Source organism: Podarcis tiliguerta (genome assembly GCF_965153285.1).
Source record: "Podarcis tiliguerta genome assembly, chromosome: 3".
Lineage (NCBI taxonomy): Eukaryota > Metazoa > Chordata > Lepidosauria > Squamata > Lacertidae > Podarcis > Podarcis tiliguerta.
In genome coordinates this window covers 6806325-6831812 of record NC_139536.1, presented here as the reverse complement: position 1 = coordinate 6831812, position 25488 = coordinate 6806325, and the positions used below count along the sequence as shown (strand labels likewise).

Genomic DNA, 25488 nt, shown 5'->3' with positions numbered 1-25488 from the left:
GACCAAGAATTCCCTTGAGGGCTGAAGGTATGGGGGGGGGGTGTTTAAAAAGTTTTGATAGATGTTACTGAGATTTCGGAAGAAGTAGAAATGCTTCCAAACTCATACCGTCCAACTTTTTCTGACCCCAAACCAGGATGCAAGTCTTCCGGGAAACACTCCTGGACAAGTCACATGACCCACGCCTCACACTCACCCCCCCCCAAAAAAAAGTGCTTTTGGGGGTTGAAAGCACAGCACGTGAGAGCATGGCACCCAAAATGGCCACATGAAAAAATGGGATGTCCCTTTTTTCCGGGGTGCTTGGGAGGTATGCAAACTTTGAGAAAGAGCGAGTTAGAAAAAAGGCAAATGAAATGGTAGTTTAAGTATGTGTTCTGAGAAGAGGCACCACGAGTTCCAAAGCAGAACTTCAAAATAAGTTTCTACTATGCTGTCTTAGACACGGTCATACAATCTGTTGAGAGATTTCTACTGCTACAACTACATAACGGCCTGTTTGGCTACCTGTGTGATATACAGAGCATCAACAGAAAAATCTGCTGAAGATGTACGTAGTTAAGACCTGCAACAATTTGGAAAAATCATTCATACTCAGTGGAAACAAAGAGAGTGATGCTGAATATCTGTGTCGTGAATTTCTAGCAATAGCTCAAAGACTTCCAAAGTCTATATAAGGAGTACTTCTCTTCATAGTGTAACAAAAACTCCTGGATAATGTGCCTAACGTTTTTGTTGCTCTAGGGAAACATCTCAAGCTTCCAGTGTTGGTGGCAAATGTATTTCTCATTTGCTCAAGAATGTTGCCTACACACACACACACACACACACACACACACAATAGTTGGCTTAGCAACTATATCAATTGAACATGCCCAAGCATCATTTAAAAAATAATATTTATTTGGTTTTTCAAATTAACATTATACAGTCACATGTCCAACTTACAACATAAAAGCAAGATTCCAAGGAATCCCTTGGACTTCCCTCCTCCCCTTTGTTGGTCCTTTTGCTAAACATTTCCGCCTGCATCTTTAAGTAAGTAAGTAAGTAAATTTTTATTTATACCCCACCCTCCCCAGACAAGACTGGGCTCAGGGTGGCTAACATCAAATATTAAATACATTAAAACACAATCAAACAATTGATTAAAATACAGCTTAAAAATTAGAATCAGGATAAAATTAAATCATTGCCCACGAATTACAACCATGCGGGTCGGGAACCTCAAGTATTCATCAGGGCCAGCTATCCATGTTGGTCCCACATGTGCTGATATAAGGACCAAAGAGGTAACTTACAGGGTCCCATAGAGGGGGGTCAAACTGGTAATGATAATCCAAAATCTTTTACTTCTCCATCGTGTCCAAAATTCACCATTAAACTACAAGTGATATTCCAACCCTGCTAATGATTTTAACTGTTTATAATGGTTTTTAAGATAAGTTATAAATTTCCCTCATTCCTTATTAAAATTTTGGTCTTCCTGATTTCTGAATCTTCCAGTCATTTTGGCTATTTCGGCATAATCCCTCAACTTGATCTGTCATTCTTCTTCGATAGGGACTTTATCTTCTTTCCATCTCTGGGCCAATAACATCTGTGCAGCCGTGGTTGCATACATAAATAGTCCTATCTGCTCCCTTGGAATTTCGGTGCCTAGAATTCCTAAAAGGAAGGCTTTGGGGGTGGGGTTAGAAAAGGTTATTTTTTAAAAAAAATTGTTCAACTCATTATATATTCCCAAGCATCATTACTTGACCGGAAGGAATTGGTAACAAAATTTGCAAAGGACTGTTATAACTGTTACTATTACCCAGTGCTTTTTTTCCTGGGGGTACGCAGGGGTACGCATACCCCTAAACCTTTTGTGAATCTAAGTTTGGCCTCATTGAGGGGCAGCATTTCAATATGAGTAGGAAAATGAGAGTAGCCCTAAACATTTCTTTTAGGGGGGGGGGAGCACTGCTATTACCGGACGCAGTTCATGACAACACATCAGATCCATACACTTGATGTGATCAAAATATGAGAATCAGAAATGTGAGCAGCCCAGCATGATTTCCTGCTAAAGGCAAATTCCCCAGCTGTGTTTCTCCTGTCTATTTCTTCCTGTATTCCCCCCTCCCTTCAAGGTTCATTTACAAGCATGTATTCAACAAGAATAATCAGCTGAAGCTTATTTTGCTGATCAATCACCTCTGAGCATTTGCTGAAATCACATATCTCCAAATGTTTGCACAGTTCAGAAGTTAAAAGAAGGCTCTCAGCACACACGCCCTGCCGCTGCTGCCCAGAAAGCCCTGTGTAAACAGAACGCATTAAGTTCTATTCTGAAGTGGCCAGATAAAAGTAATTTCCTGAAACGTTTACCGAACTGCAGTCGCTTTCAAAATCCCCTACGTTCATTTCCTCTTACTCCAAAAAGAGTTGTAGAATGTTGGCTTGGCTGTGGCCTTTTGCCTGAAGTGTTGCTGGAAGAGGCGACAGAACTGGAAAAATGGCTTCTCAGAACCCAGGGTGGGGGGGAATAAACCTTGAACCCATGTATTGGTCCCCAGCCCAAACTGGACAGGCAAGCGGAGGGAGAATATAGCAGACATGGCTGGCAACCACTGGCAGTCTCATCCTTCAGGAGTTTGCCCAGAACTCTTTCAAAGCCATCCAATTTGATGGTCATTGTTGCACTTTGAGGATGTCAACTCCACAGTTGTGCTATGTAGAAATGGGTTTCATTTTGCTTGTCCTGAATCCTGCAATGTTAATCACTTCCAGACCCCCGAAGCACCCCTATTTTCCAGGGACAGTCCCAGAGTTACAGAAACCGTCCCAGTTTCTGATTTGATCCTGGGATATCCCACTTATGTCCCAAGGAGATAGGTAAGCAACTATACAAGCTTTAGAAGACATCTGAATGCAGACTTGTATAGGGAAGTTTTAAAATGTTTTATTGTGTTCTTGTATATGCTGGAAGCCATGCAGAGTGGCTGGGGTGACCCAGTCAGATGGGCAGAGTATAAGTAATAAGGGACGCGGGTGGCGCTGTGGGTTAAACCACAGAGCCTAGGACTTGCTGATCAGAAGGTTGGCGGTTCGAATCCCCACCAGGGGGTGAGCTCCCATTGCTCGGTCCCTGCTCCTGCCAACCTAGAAGTTTGAAAACACATCAGAGTGCAAGTAGATAAATAGGTACCACACTGGCGGGAAGGTAAACAGCATTTCCATGCACTGCTCTGGTTCGCCAGAAGCGGCTTAGTCATGCTGGCCACATGACCCGGAAGTTGTCTGCGGACAAGCACCACCTCCCTCGGCCTATAGAGTGAGATGAGTGCCGCAACCCCAGAGTTGTCCATTACTGGACCTAATGGTCAGGGGTCGCTTTACCTTTAATAAGTAATAAGTAATAGTTTGTTGTTGCTGTTGTTGTTATTATTATTATTATTGAATAGGATGACATTTTCCCATTTTCATTGGAGAAATGTTAAAGGATATTCTCTTCTCTCAAAATCAGGTACATAGCCGTGTTGGTCTGACGCAGTCAAAATAAAAAATAAAAATAAAATAAAAAATCCAATAGCACCTTAGAAACCAACTAAGTTTGTTCTGGCTACAAGCTTTGGTGTGCAAGCAGAAATCTGTGTATCTGAAGAAGTGTGCATGCACATGAAAACTCATACCCAGAACAAACGTAGTTGGTCTCTAAGGTGCTACTGGAATTTATTTTTTTCAAAAAAATTATTTATCTCTTCTCTCAAAGGCTGTACACCTGCTTGCATTGGGGCCTTTTAAAAGTCTCTTTGCAACTTATTTCTCTCTCTATTCAAAAAAGAAATCAGAAAGAATGTGAAGCTCTCATTGCCAATCAGATTAGGCAGTCTGACCTCACCCAATTGTATGTCTCATCATGTTGAAACATATCCAGATCTGACTGGCGACATGACAGTGTTGTGATTTTGCGGAACACGGCCGATTTTAAGAGTGTTGAGCTGCTGGTTGTGACTGCAGACATCTGGAAACCCTTTTGGCATATTTTCAGTGCTTGTTGATGACTTCTGCCTTTCAATGAGGCCTTCTAAGTTGGGTTTTTTTTATCCTAGTCAGTGCAATATTTCGTATAATGAATTTGTATGTGTCATTTTCGAGGATGGAGGGGCTGAAGGACATGAGGGGATGGAGGTTGGGTTGAGGTACAAAGGGAAGGGGGTGGGTTGGTTGGCTGGCTGGCAGGTAGACAGGGCTGTCAAGCAATGCAAGCAGTTGAGATACACACACACTGTTGCATGTCACCCCAATCTCTGAGCGGTGTGAGATTTAAAAGGTTCTAGGTGTTTACCCAGGGTTTGTGTTTCCTTTGAGGAATGAGGCACAGTAGGGACTGTGAGTCTTCATGATACATGGTTTGTGTACACATATATACAAGCTGAGCCTGTGATAGAGGGGTTCTCAGCAAACACCCCAGAAGGGTCTTGTTTCTTCCATAGCCTTCAATTAAAACAGAAATCAAACACCATGTTCTGCCTCCCTGGCTTTCCAACTTGCTGCCTTTCTTCTCAGTGACATCACTCTAGTCCTAACCTCTAAACTTTGGCTTTATCTGCTAAGGAGAGGGAGGCACCTATTTGGCATCCTTAGATTCTTTGCTGCACTGGGTCCAGAGTGTCACTTTAAGCTTAGCACGATTAGGGAGAAAACAAAAGAGATGCAACAGCAACTCACATGTCCAGGGAGCAGCAACCCATCGGCCACAATATATAGGAGTTCAGGGCTTGATCCAGAGGGCCGCAAGGTTGGGAATGTTCCAGGGCCCCATCCCCAGCAGAAGACCCACTGCCCACAAAGAACCACCCTTTCCACTATACACAGAGTATCCCAGCAGATCAGGTGATGGATGCACTTCTTAGGTTGCATCTCTTGTCTCCTCCAGAATAAGGGAACCCACTGAAGCTCCTGAGGATGAGGGTTCCTGAATCCTGGAACCACCGCTGCCAGGAGTCTATGGTTCAGCTTTGTGGATCAGCAGGAACTAGGGCCTATGTTAGAGCGAGACAGCTGACCCAAGTGACAAACACTTGTGATTAGAGGGGATGATTAGAGTAGCCAACTGCTTTCCTTGGGGAGGGGTGTAGATTATTGCTTGCAACCTGATGCATGAATAAAAAGGGACTATAAAATATAAACTGCTCGTTAATTCTTATCTGTGATGTTACTGAAGGGGAGGGGCAGGCTCTCCACACATGACACTTCTGAACTTCAACTGATGGAATCTGGGTCATTATTTATCTTCCAGACAGTCTCCCCCCACCCCATATCATTTGAGAACTGGGTAGCAATTCAAGCTTTTGCACAGTAAAGAGGGAGTCATCCTACAGCAGAGTAATGGCCCCATTCCTGGTGTCAGCTGTCCAGATGAGAACCAGTGTGGTGTAGTGGTAATCTGGGGAACCGGGTTCGCGTCCTCAGTCCTCCACATGCAGCTGCTGGGTGACATTGGGCTAGTCACACTTCTCTGAAGTCTCTCAGCCCCACTCACCTCACAGAGTGTTTGTTGTGGGGAAGGAAGGGGAAGGAGACTGTTAGCCGCTTTGGGACTCCTTAGGGTAGTGATAAAGCGGGATATCAAATCCAAACACTTCTTCTTCCATTAAGAAATATCGGTGGGAATTCATTGGGTGCAGGCATGCATCCTTCCTTTCCTTCAATCCCTGACATGTGGTGTGCAATTGACACCATCAAACCTTTATGTTGAACCAGAAGCCATTTCTATTCAGTTCTATCTTGTGCCACCCAGTCCACTTTCTGTGTACATTATGAGCAAATGCCATAACCCCTTTCGGATTTTAGCTCTGCCTTCTGAGAGCTAAAAGGAGTTGGTGCCTCATGTGTTTTTCCTGAAATTTAGCAGAAAGGAACCTCTTGGGGAAAGGTTTTGCACTACATTTCTACATTCTACATTCACTTGGAAGTGTAGAAAACCAACCAAAATGGGATCAGACCACTGGTCAGTCCATCTCAGGGTTACCCACACTGACTAGCAGTAACTTTCCAGGATTTCAGACAAGGATTATTTCCAGCCCCCCCCCCCCTCACGATGTCAGGGATTGAACCAAGGCATGCAGCGCTGTACTCCTCCCTCCCCACTTTCCTGGGAGTAAACCCCAGTTGACATAATGGGACTTCCTTCTGAGTAAGCATGCAAAAGGATGTGTCAGTTTAAGCCAACCTTCATGGAATACTCGCCCCAACCAAAGGACAATTAATTAATAGCAATAATGCACAAGGATGTCAGATTCTTGCACGTTTGTAAAAAGAGAAAATCATAAAGAATAACAACTTGAGTGGTGAGTGGATGTAGTTAATCACAGATTTATTGAAGGGATAGTGACAAATTATCAAATGGTTTTCTGAAAGGAGTGGAATCAATTAACCAATGATTTATTTGAAAAGAGCAGACTGGCTCATTCTTCCTCGTGGTTGTAAAAAGGTCTGCTAAGGAGTTTCTTGGAACGTCACCATTTCTTGCCTCAGCGTACACAGCACAGCAGAACATTGCGGAATGGACAGTTGTTATGTTTCTCCTCCCACTTCAAACCATTATGGCACCGGTAGCCCCGTGGCAAGCAATATCCTTTGTTGCCAAAGCAGCCGACGACCGCAAGTCGTGTAGAAGCCTTTGGCCCAGAGTCTGCATATAAAAGAGGAGGGAAACATTCTTCAAAATACTTGAAGGGCTGTGAGACACAGAAATGATCAAACACCCCATGGGCTTAAGATCAGGACCAATTTCAGCTGAACAGTAGGAGGAGCATCCTGATGATGAGAGCAGTTCAGTGATGGCTGGTCCATTGGGGTGAATGGGGCACTCCCCTACCAACATGTGTTTTCCTCCAGGCAGCCACCACCTACCTGCTCTCTCACGTACAACTACCTGTAAGCTTTATCCTCCTGCAATCCCTGCAGAGCTCAACAGAGAGAGAAGGAGGGGGATATTCCTTTTGAAGAATCCTCAGCGTTTTACTCCTAGTTACTCTTTTTGGTACCTGTTTGCAACTTTCCTCTGCTCTCAGACATCTGATAGCACGTGATGAGCTCTTATAATGCTTCTCCACCTTTATTGATTTATTGCTAATTGCCTGTAACCTTTTATGGATTTCCTGTTTTCATTATTAGATGGCTTCACTGTTGTCGGCTCTCTGGTTATAGACTCTGTATGATGCATATATTTTATATTAGTCTTAAATATTTCTGTATTTTTGTAAGTCACCGTGGGTTATGATTTTGCATGCAGTTTTGCCTAATGTAAACACTGCTGTAAATGATTTTACACAACAAAATGCATTTATGTGATTAACAACAACAACAACAAATCCTCATCCACATAAAGGCACACTTTACCCTAATACGTGCCTCTGATGTCTACTTGAAAACCTACAGTGTGGGTATTACCAACCCCAACATGTCATCCTAGAAAATCTCACGCTTGAGGTTCTGCAACTTCTTGGCTGCTATGAAGTACATTTCTCACTCAACCATTCATCTAGAGTGTGTTTATATCGGTGACTTGATGCAATGCAAAGACAATTCTATCTAAGAGTATGTAGAGACAATTGTCCGCCACAGAGCCAGCATATTTCTATCAGGAATGGTGATGCGGACAAGAGCATGCATAACCATAATCAGGGCATGTTCCAGCCAAAGAGAAGCATTTTAAGAGATTTCAGTGGAAGAGAGAATCCCTGCACCCCAGTGAAATGCAGAACCTGTCCACCATGGAAGGTGTAGGAGCTCATCTTCCATGTACATAACAATTACCTTCATCCTGCAAACCTTGATCGTCACCAGCAGGGTCTTCCCCGGGGAGGAAGTCCTTCAAGTCCTCTCCCTCTTGCTTCTCCATTTTGGCCAGATCTGCTTCATCAGCCTGGGCACTGCAAAGGAAGACCAATGCAAAGAAAAGACAGACAAACTTCATGGCTCTTAGAAAATTTGTTGGTGCCACTGCAAGGAATCCCAAGGATGGACTAGCAATGGTGATGCCTTGACAGAGTTCATGTCTATATATACAGGTTGGAAGCCAAGAAGGCTGGGCTGCATTTCATTGACTTTGAAGTAGCACTTCAGGTAAGAGAGCAAGATAAGGCCACATAGGGCATCTGAGATTACTTGATTCTTAATGACAAGAGTCTCTTTGATGTTGCCCCCAGTCCGCAGGCCTTTTCTTTGGAGTTTAAGTAATTGTATTTGCCCTGTTGCTGTTGCTAATAACCCCTTTGCTCCCCATATGCTTGCCTCCTCATCTCCCCATCAGGCAGCTGACACATCCTCGTCATAATCTACTAAGCAATATTTATTTTGATGTTCCTGGGCTCTGAGTGTGGGGAAAAACTTGGCATTTGTGGTATTGTTCAACGCCCTTTTGGGAGACTCTCTAGATATATATATATTATTTCATGATTTTCAAAGTTCATTTACCACCATTTCCCAAAATCTTGTAATAATTTATTTATTCTGCTATAGGAATGAACTGCCAATGCAATGTGGCTTTCTCTCAGTTTCTCAGGTTTGCAATCTTAAATTCAGTTATAATTTTTTCCCCTGGCAATTTCACTTTATTTTTCAAAAGAAAATAACCCTCAGGAGAATTCAACAGCATTTCTTCCAATAAGCATCTTTTTGTATACAGGGTTGACAAAGGACCTTTTCTTCAAACAATTTTTATGCTATGATGCATTTTGCATGTTATTCTTGCGGCTTGTGTACTTTCTGCTTAATATATGCACTTTGTGTCCTTTTTGGAGTTGGGAAAAAATGGATTGAAAGATCTGAAAGTCTGCATTTTGATGTATAGCTGGTTTTTCCTATGCAGACTGGTCTGAAACTGCAAATTAGGCAGTTTCTCATTAAATGCATCAAAATAAAACTCCTCCCCCACTCTTATTCTGCTCTTTATTTAGTTGGGTAATTATTGTCTCTATGGTATTCAGGATACAGGTTTTGAGTGCCACAGGGCTCTGACCTAAGCCCTGTATAATTGAAAATTTTCATGAATAAGACTAGGACACGGAAGAGTTGCTCCTTGAATAGGTAGATGACACAAAACCAGGAGACACAGTTAACACCATTGATGGCAGTATGAAGATTCAGTATGAACTTGACAGTCTGGGACCTTTGATTGAAACTGACAGAATGAGAATCAACTGATATAAATCTACATCACTGCTTCAGTTGTAAAAGAAAGACACACACATTTAGAACAAGGAAGGCACAGATTGGCAGCAGAAGAGGGGAAAGTATAGAAAATGATATTCGTTCTACACTTTTCTACACATCTTGGATACTGTGTCAAGTTTTGGACAACACATTGAGATACAGAAGTATGTCTAGAGGGGGAGCAGATTGGTGAGGGGATGTCCTAATAATTCATAGTTGGATGAGTGGAATATCTTAGGAGCTGTATAGGTGAAACAGGGCCGGATTTAGGTTTGATGAGGCCCTAAGCTAGTGAAGGTAATGGGGCCCTTTATATGTCCAGCTGTCCTTTGTCAACAACAAACTGTCACTGTTTTTTGTGTTGAATATATGCTATGTGGTAATTTATGGACCTAATAGGTACCTAAAGCCATTTGCACATAACAAAATATGTATTTTATCAAAGTAAATGTTGAACCGAAATACAATTAAGAAGAAGTACAGTGGTACCTTGGGTTACAGATGCTTCAGTTTACATACGCTTCAGGTTAAAGACTCAGCCAACCCAGAAATAGTACCTCAGGTTAAGAACTTTGCTTCAGGATGAGAACAGAAATCGTGTGGTGGTGGCGTGGCGGCAGCAGGAGGGCCCATTAGGTAAAGTGGTACCTCAGGTTAAGAACAGTTTCAGGTTAGGAACGGACCTCCAGAATGAATTAAGTTCTTAACCCAAGGTACCACTGTATATTAATAGTGAAATACAATTAAGAAGAAGTATATTAATAGTGAAATAATTATTACGCTCTAACTTAACATGATTGGGGGCCCATTATTTACATCATAGGAGCCTACTCAACACAAAACACTGTTGCCGTATGTAGGTTTTATTTTATTTGTTTTTTATCTTATATTTTGGAAATGTACATCACATCCAGATTTGGGGGGGGGGGCAAGAGAGTGGAGCCCTAAGTTATAGCTCGTTTAGCTTATACATAAATCTGGCACGGAGGTGAAATTATCTAGTTGTCTTAGCTGATTTGAAGCTAAAAAGGAGCCAGCAAATGCCTGCTAAAATTGACTCATCTTAGGCTGCATTCAAATCATGAATGGTAATGAAGTGGATCCTGTTTCGGGTGCCCCATTGATAAATGGCAGTGTGTTCAGAGGAAGAAGGCCAGGTTTTCAAGGGCATCTCTTAAGAACAAGCATGTTTAAACTGCAAAAGCATAAGACATGGCATAAACAAGGCAGCTCTTTTTGAGTATCTGAATGACAACCAATAGACTTGGAACAGGATGAGTCAGCCACGTGATGGTGAGGAAACAGGTTGACAGATGGGAAGCCAGAGGGTAATTAGGAAGGAGCTTAAGGTAAATAGGTGCTGCAATACTGATGAAAGGGCCAATATATTTGGAGGCAACTTCAAAGATAACTCAGCCATGAAGAATAAAATGATCTCAAATGCCATATGTGATGTTATATTGCACCCTTGTCACGGGTGCAAATTCAAAGCCAGTGGAACATAGCCTGGTGGCAGTCCTGTATACAGTGGTACCTCAGGTTACATACGCTTCAGGTTACATACGCTTCAGGTTACATAAGCTTCAGGTTACAGACTCCCCTAACCCAGAATAGTACCTCGGGTTAAGAACTTTGCTTCAGGATGAGAACAGAAATTGTGCTCCGGTGGCACGGCATCAGCGGGAGGCCCCATTAGCTAAAGTGGTGCTTCAGGTTAAGAACAGTTTCAGGTTAAGAACGGACCTCCAGAATGAATTAAGTTCTTAACCCGAGGTACCACTGTATAGGAATAAATTCTTCCCTTAAGGGCATTACTGTTGTCAATTATCTCTGTGGTCTTTTACAATGAGAACCCCCAAAGTTTACAGCTGTGAGGTTACTCTGTCACTTTTGCAGTGGTCGTCTTTTGCAGTCTGCAGGCTGACATTTATGCATTCTGTGCACACTTAGGGAAGCACACTCCGCCTTGTCCCCGCAATTGAGGGAGCTGGGGTCATGCAACGTCAGCATGCCATGCATGCACACCGCACCACAGGGCATGCTGACATCATGCACACACACTGCCAGGGTGTGCTGATATGTCATGTGGGTGTCCCACAGCCCTGTAGCATGTCACACAGCCACCACAAAACTTTGAGGGTGAGCCGCCTCTTCACTGAAAATATTTGGGGGTCTTTGGCGCCCCCAGCCCCTCCCTATTTGGCGCACCTGTTTTAGAAGATTGAAAGCTGGCTTGGGGCTCATTCACAGCATCATTTTCCCCTGGGAAAACCCTCAGTTTATGACTGAATCCAGAGGCAGCGTTTGGGGACCAACACTGGAGGGGCTCAGTGCCATGTCATGTGCCTGTGACGTCACTGAGCTCCACTCCTTCCTTTCCGCTTTCCTGGGACTAAACTCCAGTAGATGTAATGGGATTTCCTTTGAGTAAACATGCAAAGGGTTGTGTCATTAGAAGCCAACCTTCATGGGAAAACTGCCCCAACCTATGCATAATAGAAATATAACAAATATAGTGGTACCTCAGGTTACAGATGCTTCAGGTTACAGACTCCACTAACCCAGAAATACCATAGTACCTTGGGTTAAGAACTTTGCCCCAGGATGGGAACAGAAATCGCGCAGCGGCAGTGGGAGGCCCCATTAGCTGAAGTGGTACCTCAGGTTAAGAACGGTTTCAGGTTAAGAACAGACCTCTGGAACGAATTACTGGTAAGTTCGTAACCAGAGGTACCACTGTAACTAAGTAATGAACGAGGATTTCAGATTCCATGTTCTTGTGTGTATACAAAAAAGAAACTTAAGGAAAAACAATTTGAGCAGGGTTTGTGTGCAATTAATAGGTCATTTATTGAAGGGAAGTGGAGGTTAATTAACCAATGATTTGCTGAAAGGAGTAGAAATGATAAACCGGTGATTTATTCGAAAGGAGTGGAGTGGTTAATTCTAGAAACTTCTTCCAAAGGTTTTCACGACACTCCGCCAAATCTTGTATCAGCGCACACAGCACTTCAGAATGTGAGGATATGGACAGTTATTTTCTTCATCCACGAACACCATGCCTGTATCACACTGAAAATCCTTTGGCAGGCAGTAACCCTGGTTCATTGAAGCACAGAGGACCACCGTAATCCTTGAAGAATCCTTTGGTTCTTTCTTCAGCCCAGGGTCTGAATGTAAAAAAGAAGCATTCATGAAAATATTGTCGGACATAAAAATGAGCAAAGCACTCATTTATGGGAGGGTAGATTTCGGTTGGAGGAAAAACTTAATGGTGAGAGTAGATCACTGATGGCTGACCCGTTGGGTTGAATGGGGCCCATTTCAGCTTCCTCCTCCTGTACAACCTGACAAAGGGAAGGATGGGAATAAAATGAGAATTGGTTGGTTCTGCTTCTCATTGGCTTTGGCTGTTGGCCTCCTTACCTTCCACCCTATCAGTTCCAATGGGCACCAGCCAGCACTGCAGCACCCAACGGTGAAGCCAAATAACTAAAGGGCTAATCACTGGACGGGTCAGCACACTTTTTCAGTAGGGGGCCGGTCCACTGTCCCTCAGACCTTGGGGGGGGGGGGGTCAGACTATATTTTTTGGGGGGAAATAATGAACGAATTCCTATGCACCCAGAGATGCATTTTAAATAAAAGGACACATTCTACTCATGTAAAAACATGCTGATTCCCGGGTTTAGAAGGCGATTGGGCCAGATCCAGCCCCTGGGCCTTAGTTTGCCTCCCCATGGGCTAATGGGCTTTCCCTCACAGGATGGAAGTTTTCAAGCAGTGGCTTGGCATCATTTGGTGGGGGTGGTCTAGGTATGGACTATCCAACAGAGGGTTGGACTAGAATGCCAGGCGGATCCACTTCAACGCAGCCTCAGAGTAAGCCCCATTGACTTCAGTAGGGCTCACTTCCAAATAGATATGCATAGGATTGCATTCTAAACAAACAACTGGTGAATAATCTGGCAATTTCGGTTTCCCTCAATGTCTCACTTCTTGCATCTTAAATTCAGTTTCCCACATTTGCATACTAACTCTTCTTCTTTTTTAATCATTCTAAAAATAACTCAGTTTTTTACTGTTAATTTCTCATTTTGCTGAATTGTATATTATGCTGGTTTTGTTACTTTTTATGGGTTGTGGTTTTCCATTACTGCAGGGCTTGACTGTTCTTTATTCTTTTGTTTTAGACTCTGTATATATGCATATATCTGCTTTATATATTTCAGTATTCTTATAAGTTGCCTTTGTTCATTTTGAAAAAGGTATGACTATTAATTAAATAATAGTCATTTGCCTAATATAAACATTGCTGTCAACAACACCGGGATGCATTTTCATGTTATTTTTAGGCACATTTTTACCTAATAGATGCACGTTTGTACATGTTATTTGGCTGCAGAACCGCCTTCTAAAAATTCAGAGAAGGGTGAATTTCAAATGTTGGTTGTGTTTCAGTTTTGCATATTAAGAACATAAGAAAAGCCTGCTGGATCAGGCCAATGCCCCATCTAGCCCACCATCCTGCTCTCACAATGACCACATGTCCCCTTCAGGAATTGGTGGGGGGGTGTCAAAAAGAGTGAAGAAAGTGGCGGAAAAGAGAGGGAGAGGAAAGAAGAGGATGGCAGAGAGAGGGAGGGTTGTTCTGCCTTCATTTGACTATAGTCTCACCCACCACTGCTATACAGCTCCTTACAGGCTGCCCCTGAGGGAATATAAATAAAGACTTCCCAGCCCAGACCTTGAAGGAACAGGTCCATGCTACAATCCTAGGCTGCAGTGCTAAAATGCACAGTACCACCAAACTCAGTAGGTGTTGGGACTGAATGCATGCCATCATCCGAGTAAGAGATGGGCAATGAAACAGTTTTCTCGTGTCCTTCCTGTGAAGCTGGAAAGTCCCGAGTAGCTGGATCATACCCTTCAACATGCCCCAGAGGAAAATTGGGATGCACGCCTTTCGGGGCCACAAACTGGACATCCCAGATCAGAAGCTGGGAAGACTTCTGTAATTCTGGGATGTTCCACTTAAAATGGAACAGTTTGAGGGGTTTGTAATTCTAGATAATCCTTTTTCCACCACACCCTACAGGAGCTGACCTAGGGTTGCACTTCCAACTGCAGTTCTGGGATTCTTGCACAGCCTGCGGTACCTAAGTGGAATGTTGTTGTTCAGCACAACTTACCGTCTTTATAAGCACGAGACACATCAGCCTCCTTGACTTCCACTTCATCCTCAGATGGTGGTTTGGGATTGGCCTGGACCTGGAAAACCAAGAAGGCAACAGCGAAGAGAACGCAAAGCGCCTTCATGGCTGTCGATTGGCTGCGCTTGCAATGTTAGCCGGAAAACAAGGCTCAATGAAGTAAGGGATGGAGAATCTTTGGGAGCGTTGCTGGTATTTATACCACTTATACCAGGAAACGACTCGAATAGTTTTAGGTTTCTGAGACTGCTGCCAACATTAGCTATCAGTTGCTTCCAGGGATGTGCTCTGCATTCTGGCATCCTCCAGGTGGCGGGCAAGCAAAGCAGGTAGAGAGACATAGAAAGAACAGCCCGTTGGGTTAACTTCCCTTCCTGTAATTCAGTGGAGGGAGACATCTTGACCAGAACGCCAATGGGAAGGTCTAGCAGATCTATAGGCCTAGCTGCTACTTGTGAATTATGGGGAAGAGAGTACATGAACTAAAATGGTAAGGGTGGAGGAGGAGGAGAGAGAAAGAGGAGTTAGAAGAAAAACCAGGAAAAAGAAAACAGGAAATACTATCTTGGTCTTGCTTGACTTCTCACCTTTGCCACAAGATTTAAAAAACTTGAGGGTGGGAGCTCAGGCCTGTGGGCCAAATGTAGGCCACCAGGCCCCCTTTATCCCTAAGATAAAGGCATACCTAAGAGGCATTTTAATATTTACAAAGCTACTAAGCAGGGCCCGGAGCAAGCTACCAGCAGAAGACAAAGTTCTCTGTTTTTCTTTTTGCAGAAAATTGAAGATGGGCCAGTCCTCATTCTACTCTGAATCAGGCATGATGAGAGAGAAGCAACTGCGAGAATTCATCTAAGCAACTAAAGCCTACTTTTAGGGGAAGGACTGTACCACAGCGAGAGGGTATTTGCTTGGCATTCAAAATGACATATAAACATAAGTAGAGCCCTGTCGACAAAACTAGACAGAATCTTAAAAAGTAGAGATATCACCTTGCCAACAAAGGTCCATATAGTTAAAGCTATGGTTTTCCCAGTAGTGATGTATGGAAGTGAGAGCTGGACCATAAAGAAGTCTGATCGCTGAAGAATTGATGCCTTTGAATTATGGTGCTGGAGGAGACTCTTGAGAGTCCCACGGACTGCAAGAAGATCAAACCTCTCCATTCTGAAGGAAATCAGCCCTGAGTGCTCACTGGAAGGACAGATCGTGAAGCTGAGGCTCCAATACTTTGGCCACCTCATGAGAAGAGAAGACTCCCTGGAAAAGACACTGATGTTGGGAAAGATGGAGGGCAGAAGAAGATGGGGACGGCAGAGGACGAGATGGTTGGATAGTGTTCTCGAAGCTACCAGCATGAGTTTGGCCAAACTGCGGGAGGCAGTGGAAGACAGGAGTGCCTGGCGTGCTCTGGTCCATGGGGTTACGAAGAGTCGGACACGACTAAATGACTAAACAGGCCATTGACTCTTGCCCAGCACCCTGATCTCACAGTGGCCGCCCAGATGCCTGTGGAAAATCTTCAAGTAGGACATGAGCGCAAGCCCTCTCCTCTCCTGTAATTTGCAAGTGGTATTCAAAAGCATCACCGCCTCCAACTGTGGATAAGTCCCTGACATCTCTAGGTAGGGCTAGGATTTTCCCTACATGAAGCCCCAGAAAGCTGCCAATCAGTGTGGACAATATTCAGCTAGATGGATCAATGGTGCAAGGCAGTTCCCCATGGGGTATAATATTGGCCCTATCATCAGTATTGTGACACCTATTTACCTTAACATCCTATCTTATTACCCCTCTGGCTTCCCATCTGTCAACCTGTTTCCTCATCATCACGTGGCTGACTCATCCTGCTCCAATTCTACTAGTTGCCATTCAGATACTTGAAAAGACTTGCTTTGTTTTTCCTATGTCTTACACTTTTGCAGTTTAAACATGTTTGTTCTTAAGAGATGCCCTCGAAAACCTGGCCATCTTCCTCTGAACACACTGCCATTTATCAACAGGGCACCCAAAACAGGACTCACTTTATTACCATTCAGGATCTGTATGCAGCCTGAGATGATGTGTCAGCTGCCTGATGGGGAGATGAGGAGACAAGCATATGGGGAGCAAAGGGGTTATTAGCAACAGCAACAAGGTAAATACAATTATTTCAACTCCAAAGAATAGTCCTGCAGATTAGGGGCAACATCAAAGAGAATCTTGTCATTAAGAATCAAGTAATCTCTGGTGTCCTATGTGGCCTTATCTTGCTCCCTTACCTAAAGTGCTACTTCAAAGTCAATGAAATGCAGCCCATTAGGGTAGCCTTCTTGGCTTCCAACCTGTATATATAGACATGAACTCTGTCAAGGCATCACCATTGCTGGTCCATCCTTGGGATTCCTTGCAGTAGCACCAACAAATTTTCTAAGAGCCATGAAGTTTGTCTGTCTTTTCTTTGCATTGGTCTTCCTTTGCAGTGCCCAGGCTGATGAAGCAGATCTGGCCAAAATGGAAAAGCAAGAGGGAGAGAACCTGAAAGACTTCCTCCAGGAGGAAGACCCTGCTGGTGACGATCAAGGTTTGCAGGATGAAGGTAATTGTTATGTACATGGAAGATGATCTCCTACACCTTCCATGGTGGACAGGTTCTGCATTTCACTGGGGTGCAGGGATTCACTCTTCCACTGAAATCTCTTAAAATGCTTCTCTTTGGCTGGAACATGCCCTGATTATGGTTATGCATGCTCTTGTCAGCATCACCATTCCTGATAGAGATATGCTGGCTCCGTGGTGGACAATTGTCTCTACATACTCTTAGATAGAATTGTCTTTGCATTGCATCAAGTCACCGATATTCTAGATGAATGGTTGAGTGAGAAATGTACTTCATAGCAGCCAAGAAGTTGCAGAACCTCAAGCGTGAGAATTTCTAGCACAACCTGTTGTGGTTGGCAATGCCCACACTGTAGGTTTTCAACTAGACATCAGAGGCATGTATTAGGGTAAAGTGTGCCTTTATGTGGATGAGGATTTGGAGAATGAGGATTATGAGCATGATCATATTGTTGTTGTTAATCACATAAATGCATTTTGTTGTGTAAAATCATTTACAGCAGTGTTTACATTAGGCAAAACTGCATGCAAAATCATAACTCACGGTGACTTACAAAAATACAGAAATATTTAAGACTAATATAAAATATATGCATCATACAGAGTCTATAACCAGAGAGCTGACAACAGTGAAGCCATATAATAATGAAAACAGGAAATCCTTAAAAGGTAACAGGCAATTAGCAATAAATCAATAAAGGTGGATGAGCACAGCTCATCAGGTGCTATCAGATGTCTGAGAACAAAGGAAAGTTGCAAACAGGTACTAAAAAGAGTAACTAGGAGTAAAACGCTGAGGATTCTTCAGAAGGAATATCCCCCTCCTCCTCTCTCTGTTGAGTTCTGCAGGGATTGCAGGAGGATAAAGCTTACAGGTAGTTGTGAGTGAGAAGGCAGGTAGGTGGGGGCTGCCTGGAGGAAAACGCATGTTGGTAGGGGAGTGCCCCATTCACCCCAATGGACCAGCCATCGCTGAACTGCTCTCATCATCAAGATGCTCCTCCTGCTGTTCAGCTGAAATTGGCCCTGAGCTTAAGCCCATGGGGTGTTTGGTCATTTCTGTGTCTCACGGCCCTTCAAGTATTTTGAAGAATGTTTCCCTCCTCTTTTATATGCAGACTCTGGGCCAAAGGCTTCTACACGACTTGCGGTCGTCGGCTGCTTTGGCAATAGAGGATATTGCCTGCCACGGGGCTACCGGTGCCATAATGGTTTGAAGTGGGAGGAGAAACATAACAACTGTCCATTCCGCAATGTTCTGCTGTGCTGTGTACGCTGAGGCAAGAGATGGTGACGTTCCAAGAAACTCCTTAGCAGAAGTTTTTACAACCACGAGGAAGAATGAGCCAGTCTGCTCTTTTCAAATAAATCATTGGTTAATTGATTCCACCCCTTTCAGAAAACCATTGATAATTTGTCACTATCCCTTCAATAAATCTGTGATTAACTACATCCACCCACCACTCAAGTTGTTATTCTTTATGCTTTTCTCTTTTTACAAATGTGCAAGAATCTGACATCCTTGTGCATTATTGTTATTAATTAATTTTTTAATTGTCCTTTGGTTGGGGCGAATATTCCATGAAGGTTGGCTTAAACTGACACATCCTTTTGCATGCTTTCTCAGAAGGAAGTCCTATTATGTCAACTGGGGTTTACACCCAGGAAAGTGGAGAGGGAGGAGTATAGCTCTGCATGCCTTGGTTCAATCCCTGACATCTTGAGGTGGGGCTGGAAATAATCCTTGTCTGAAATCCTGGAAAGTTACTGCTAGTCAGTGTGGGAATCCTGAGATGGACTGACCAGTGGTCTGATCCCATATCAGTTGGCTTTCTACATTTCCAAGTGAACGTAGAATGTAGAAATGTAGTGCAAAACCTTTCCCCAAGAGGTTCCTTTCTGCTAAATTTCAGGAAAAACTCATGAGGCACCACCTCTTTTTAGCTCTCAGAAGGCAGAGCTAAAATCTGAAAGGGGTTATGGCATTTGCTCATAATGTACACAGAAAAGTGGACTGGGTGGCACAAGATAGAACTGGATAGAAATGGCTTCTGGTTCAGCATAAAGGTTTGATGGTGTCAATTGCACATCACATGTCAGGGACTGAAGGAAAGGAAGGATGCATGCCTGCACCCAATGAATTCCCACCGAGATTTCTTAATGGAAGAAGTGTTTGGATTTGATATCCCGCTTTATCACTACCCTAAGGAGTCTCAAAGTGGCTAACAGTCTCCTTCCCTTTCCTCCCCCACAACAAACACTATGCGAGGTGTGTGGGGCTGAGAGACTTCAAAGAAGTGTGACTAGCCCAAGGTCACCCAGCAGCTGCATGTGGAGAACCAGGGATGCAAACCCAGTTCACCAGATTACGAGTCCACTGCTCTTAACCATTACACCACACTGGTTCTCATCTGGACAGCTGACACCAGGAATGGGGCCATCACCCTGCTGTAGGATGACTTCCTCTTTACTGTGCAAAAGCTTGAATTGCTACCCAGTTCTCAAATGATATGGGGTGGGGGGAGACTGTCTGGAAGATAAATAATGACCCAAATTCCATCAGTTGAAGTTCAAAAGTGTCATGTGTGGAGAGCCCGCCCCCCCCTTCAGTAACTATTAATGAATTAATGAGGGATGCGGGTGGTGCTGTAGGTTAAACCACAGAGCCTAGGACTTGCCGATCAGAAGGTCGGTGGTTTGAATCCCCGCGACGGGGTGAGCTCCCATTGCTCGGTCCCTGCTCCTGCCAACCTAGCAGTTCGAAAGCATGTCAAAGTGCAAGTAGATAAATAGGTACTGCTCTGGCAGGAAGGTAAACGGCATTTCCGTGCACTGCTCTGGTTCACCAGAAGCGGCTCAGTCATGCTGGCCACATGACCCAGAAGCTTTATGCCGGCTCCCTTGGCCAATAAAGCGAGATGAGTGCCACAACCCCAGAGTCAGCCATGACTGGACCTTTACCTTTATATTTTATAGTCTCTTTTTATTCAGGCATCAGATTGCAAGCAAATATCTACATCCCTCCCCAAGGAAAGCAGTTGGCTACTCTAATCATCCCCCTTCCGTCTTCTGCAGCAGCCGAGGCGCTAACTGGAAGCTCCTCGTCCTCTCTGCTTCTTTTGTTCTCTGAACAGTCAGACCGCCCAGTTCGTGGGGAGGGAGGGTCCCACAAACTGTCTAATGACGTCTCTGCTCTCAGTCTGCTTTCTTCAAACATCTTCTTATGCATCTCTATCTTTCATAACTGCTTCCCTACTTGCCTGAACCACCATCTCAAGCAGGAAGGTCTGAAAAAGGAGCAAGTTTAGATGGATGCAGTTACTGCCTTCCTCTATGGATGCAACTTCAGAGCACCTGTACAAGGAGATTGGCTAATCAGAGCTTCAACGAGCAGGAAAACATGAATGAGTCAGAAAGAGGATGGCAGTTCAATGAAGGATTGGGTAAAGTGCAAACAGAAATGGTTTCAAAATGGTTCCAAGTGGTTTCAAGGGTCATTATAGCAGAGTTTCAACAATGCTGGTGGCAATCTCAGAGGTGCAACACAATTCCCCCTCGTCATTTCCTCATCCTTTTGCCAGAATGGGAATAACTGTATAAATATCAGTGATCTGGAGTAAGGCATTCAAACCTTCCCCAACTATTCCTTCCCTTGAGCCTTTGGCTTCCATTGGTGCTGTGACTGTGGGCACCATGTGATGATGAAGGTCCTTTGTATCCTCTGTCTTGCTGTCTGAGATTGCTGCCAGCATTGTGCTTTTCACTCTGCAGCTTTCTCTTTGAAGCTCTGATTAGCCAATCTCTAAAATTGCTCTTGTGACGGGGTGAGCTCCCATTGCTCGGTCCCTGCTCCTGCCAACCTAGCAGTTCTAAAGCATGTCAAAGTGCAAGTAGATAAATAGGTACCACTCCGGCGGGACATTTCCGTGCGCTGCTCTGGTTCGCCAGAAGCAGCTTAGTCATGCTGGCCACATGACCCGGAAGCTGTATGCCGGCTCCCTCAGCCAATAAAGCGAAATGAGTGCCGCAACCCCAGAGTTGGCCACGACTGGACCTAATGGTCAGGGGTCCATTTACTTACCTTCTTGGACGATGATAGAAATATCATTAATAGAACTCAGTGGGGCCATCCAATGAAGCTCAAAGTGGGTGCTTCCCTGGGGTTTTCCACTTCTCCCACACTTTCTAGACATGGATCCAAGCAGTTTTGCCTTTGCTCCACTACTCCCCCTCCCCAACCCCCCCCCTTGCTCTTGAACACTAAATCAGAACAAACAGTGATCTGTTGGAAATTGCCCTTTTTTCTGATTCAGCACTAAACCATGAGTTTCCCCAGGGGAAAGCAGTGGGGTGAACGGAAGTGTGGAAGAGCCCTTAAATTGAAATTAGTGGGGCAATTCCCTCTGCAGTGCATAGCAGTTAAGCATGGAAATTGATCCCACAAGAGGCAGTGGTGGCCACTAAATTGGATGGCTTTAAAAGAGGATTAGATAAAGTCTGGGAGGATGATTACTAACCCTGGTGACCATGCTTTCCCAAGGACTCTCCAAAATCTGGAGTTCGCACTGGGTGGCATTCATAGCAGCAGAGTGGAAGACCAGGAGATGGAAAGGAAGATGTACTGAACTAAGCATTCAGCAGGGACACGGGTGGCGCTGTGGTCTAAACCACTGAGCCTCTTGGGCTCGCCAATTGGAAGGCCGGCGGTTCGAATCCCCGCGACGGAGTGAGCTCCTGTTGCCCTGTCCCAGCTCCTGCCAACCTAGCAGTTCAAAAGCATACCAGTGCAAGTAGATAAATAGGTACCACTGAGGTGGGAAGCTAAACAGCATTTCCATGTGCTCTGATTTCCGTAATGGTGCTCAGTTGTGTCAGAAACGGTTTAGTAATGCTGGCCACATGACCCGAAAAGCTGTCTGTGGACAAATGCCATCTCCCTCGGCTTGAAAGTGAGATGAGCGCCACAACCCCATAGTCGCCTTTGACTGGACTTAACCGTCCATGGGTCCTTTACCTTTACCTTTCTTACCTGCCTTGGCTGTGGGAAGCAGCACATTTCTGAATACCAGTTGCTGGAAACTACAGAGGTGAGAGCATTGCTGTGCCCAGATCCTGGTTCCGAGCTTCTTATTGAGTTATCTGGTTGGCCGTTGTGAGAACAGGATGCTGGACCAGACTGGCTTCTCTCAGAAGAAAGAGGAGAACAAATTTCTGTGCTTTGTGGTGCATGACTTCTATTCCTGTGCATTCTTCAGGAGCTTGAAAAGCTTACAAATCCCTTAAATTAAGAAACACCTTGTTCTGAATATCTGAACTTAGAAACCATCTTCAAAGACATTATATGGCATAAACATCTTATCTTTATGTCTCAGGCTTCCAGTCTGTCCAGTATAGGATTGTTATATTTTGAAGAGCAAAAAGAAGAAGAAGAAGAAGACAACCCAAGCCACCAGAGCCTGAACCCCAAAATACCCCAGACGTTTCCTTTAAAATGTAAAAATCCATTCGGACAGGCATGTTGCCCTCCTCCAAAAGAAAATATGTCCGGGGTTTCCTGGATGTATGGCAACTCTAGTCCAGCTCAGCTATTCCAACACCTTTCCAAAACATCAGCCCACAGCACTTTCTGTTTCAACAGTGCAATATTGCAAAATGCTACATTGGTCTTGGGACAAACACTATACAGTGGTCCCTCGGGTTACATACGCTTCAGGTTACAGACTCTGCTGACCCAGAAATAGTGCTTCAGGTTAAGAACTTTGCTTCAGGGTGAGAACAGAAATCGTGCTCCGGCGACGCAGCAGCAGCAGCAGCAGCAGGAGACCCCATTAGCTAAAGTGGTGCTTCAGGTTAAGAACAGTTTCAGGTTAAGAACGGACCTCCGGAACGAATTAAGTACTTAACCCGAGGTACCACTATATTGTTTCTTAGTTTTGCAACCGCAAAATTTGCAAACGCCTCTTATTGCTTCATGGCCAGGCAGTGTTGTAGTTTCATTTTTCTCGCTCTTCTGCAAATAGGACTCTTCTGTCAAAGGTGCGGTCTTTAAAAAGGCAGCTATAATCTTATTTGCTCAAAGCGGCACATCATTTCCCCCAAAAAAGAAAACACTTTGGGTTTATTGATTTAAACTGCAGTCATTACAAAAGATTCTTTTAAATAAACTCATACAAAGGAAGGAAGACAAAAGGCAATGTAGCAATGGGGAAAAAATAAATTCAATGTGTATCTTTGCGGTCGTAAAGTTTACCTTAAACGAGAAATCCATTGTTTGAATACAGGAATACAAAGACTAAATCAGCGTTTGGAATGTCTATTGATGGGCGCTTGAAACCAAAGGGTACATTTTTTCCTCTCTTTAAGTACTTACAAAAAAGGAAGCAAGCAGTCTTCCATTTTATTTCCTCAAAGTACAGCTTGTGAGTATTCATTCCAGAGGCCAGAATTGAAATTCTGACTGTACTGAACTCGCTGACAAAGCTTTTAATGGCCATGGTGTGGTCAGAATTTAATCCCATCCAGCAAAGGCCTTGCTGGGGCATAGAGGCAATGAAGCACACTGAACTGAATTTACAATAAGGCACCAAAAGGTGAACAATCTAAAATAAATAAACCAAACATAGATGTCCTGTTTCCTTTAAAAGTAATTTTTCATTTTCTAAAAATAAAATAACCAAAAAAAGTGTAAACTTACAAAACATGTCATTGTAGTATAATATATTAAGCTGTCGGGGAAAGAAAAAATACTTCAGAAAATAATAATAATAATACAGTGGTACCTTGGGATGCGAACGGGATCTGTTCCAGAGCCCTGTTTGCATCCTGAAGCGAATGCAACCCATGACCGCCTGTCATGCAACCCATGACCCCGGGTTGTGTTTTGTCGCTTCCATGCATGCACGTGACGTCATTTTGACTGTCTGCGCATGCGCGCACGGTGAAACCCGGAAGTCATGCTCTCCGTTACTTCCAGGTCGCTGTGGAGCGCAACCCGAAAATACTTAACTTGAAGCATATTTATCCCAAGGTATAACTGTAATAATAATTTATTATTTATTCCCCACTCATCTGGCTGGGCTTCCCCAGCCGCTCTGGGCAGCTTCCAACAAAATATTAAAATACAGTAATACATCAAACAATAAAAGCTTCCCTAGACGGGGCTGCCTTTAGATGTCTTCTAAAAGTCTGGTAGTTGTTGTATTCTTTGACATCTGGTGGGAGGGCGTTCCATAGGGCGGGTGCCACTACCGAGAAGGCCCTCTATGATTAACATGGAAGATCATAATGTAAGCATAAAAGAATATATTATACAAATTCATCATCCAATAAATATGAACAAAATTAACAAGAAAAAACAGGTTTCAGCAATAAATATGTTTTGATGATTTAAATGAGCTTTATATCATTGTGCAGTGACAAGTAAAATCTGCTCTGCGTCTCCTCTCACAACTTAGGTTTAGGGTTGCACATTTATTTTTCTGTGGGGAGAGACCCTCAGATTATTTTCTTGTGGGTCAGGTTCAGTTGCTATCACTTGAGGCTGTGGCAGGACACCTGTGGCAGTGAGACTAACTCGGTCTCCCAAGACAGACGGATGCCAGCAACAAAAACCTTTTCCCACCCTCCCCTTCTTTGGGGAGGAAAAATGGGGCCTAAATCTAAGTAAGTAAGTAGCTAAGGAACGAAATGAGTGCAAGAACCCTCTCCCAGTCAGTGTCATTCAGAGGCATACAAAAGGTAAGTGGAACATTGATCTTGCAGTGAAGTAGAACTGAGTAATCTGAGCTGTTATTCAAGTTGCTTACATACTCAAATTCCAGCTGTGTTTCGGTTAGCGGCAATTCCCGTAAGATGCCTTTGTACCAAGCCATAAGGAAGTTGTTGGCAAGTTCTTGAATGATAAGGGTGTTTGGTTAACTCTATTCTTTCTTTTTCTTTTTTTGAAGTAATGCATATTTGTTTTTCTACAAGCGGGCAAGATAATGTTACCCTGTGGCTGCTTGCTATACAAGGAAAGGGAAATGTGCAGGTATAGCAGCCTGGGGGACCTTGTTTGCAAGAAGAACGAAAATTCAGAATGGGGTGGATTAATTGCCGTGTCCAGTTGCCAACAACATGCTTTCGGATCGATCAATCGATGTTGAAAGGTTATCTTAAATTTTATCATTCCGGGTTGTGCAAAGTTCAAGGAGAGTTATTGTTGTTGTTTAGTCATTCAGTCGTGTCCGACTCTTCGTGACCCCATGGACCAGAGCACGCCAGGCACTTCTGTCTTCCACTGTCACCCGCAGTTTGGTCAGATTCATGTTTGTAGCTTCGAGAACACTGTCTAACCATCTCGTCCTCTGTCGTCCTCTTCTCCTTGTGCCCTCCATCTTTCCCAACATCAGGGTATTTTCCAGGGAGTCTTCTCTTCTCAAGGAGAGTTATAGAATAATAATAATAATAATAATAATAATAATAATAATTT

At 43.8% G+C, this 25488-nt stretch overlaps 1 protein-coding gene and 3 long non-coding RNA genes across 4 annotated transcripts in view; 1 reads left to right on the top strand and 3 right to left on the bottom strand.

Annotated features, from left to right (window-relative positions):
- Window positions 1-25488, bottom strand: part of BLK (BLK proto-oncogene, Src family tyrosine kinase) — an 819573-nt gene that overhangs the window by 79199 nt on the left and 714886 nt on the right. The gene's annotated exons all lie outside the window — the stretch shown is intronic.
- LOC310673713 lies at window positions 6348-8032 on the bottom strand. Its single transcript, XR_014509209.1, has 2 exons — window positions 7810-8032; window positions 6348-6682 (listed from the first exon to the last, which is right to left on the bottom strand). It is a non-coding gene; the product is annotated as an uncharacterized lncRNA (long non-coding RNA).
- LOC310675338 lies at window positions 12033-14616 on the bottom strand. The gene is made up of 2 exons (XR_014510065.1): window positions 14400-14616; window positions 12033-12377 (listed from the first exon to the last, which is right to left on the bottom strand). It is a non-coding gene; the product is annotated as an uncharacterized lncRNA (long non-coding RNA).
- LOC310674461 lies at window positions 16563-18481 on the top strand. The gene is made up of 2 exons (XR_014509608.1): window positions 16563-16998; window positions 18137-18481. It is a non-coding gene; the product is annotated as an uncharacterized lncRNA (long non-coding RNA).